We start from the raw sequence: 293 nt of genomic DNA, 5'->3' as shown, positions 1-293 counted from the left end.
GGCAGGGGACACGGTGCCCTGGCCACGCAAGAAGACAGCACAGGGGACGTGCAGGACCCCTCACACCCTCGTCTTCAGGAGCCAACACTGAGCACGTGGGCTGTGCATGAGGACACTGGGCAAGGGGGGATGCTGGACACTGCTCTGGAGCCACGTGGAGCCCACACAGTGCCCGGGCAAATGCTGGCAAGGCTCTGCCTCAGCAGCCCCTGCGGATGCCCCTGCCGAGGGCAGGCAACAGCACCCTGCAGCACAGCACTGGGATCCCACTGGTGGCTGGCAGCCCAGTGACG

Source organism: Chaetura pelagica, unplaced genomic scaffold (genome assembly GCF_000747805.2).
Source record: "Chaetura pelagica isolate M959 unplaced genomic scaffold, ChaPel_1.0 scaffold963, whole genome shotgun sequence".
NCBI lineage: Eukaryota > Metazoa > Chordata > Aves > Apodiformes > Apodidae > Chaetura > Chaetura pelagica.
Note: the sequence above shows the minus strand (reverse complement) of the source record.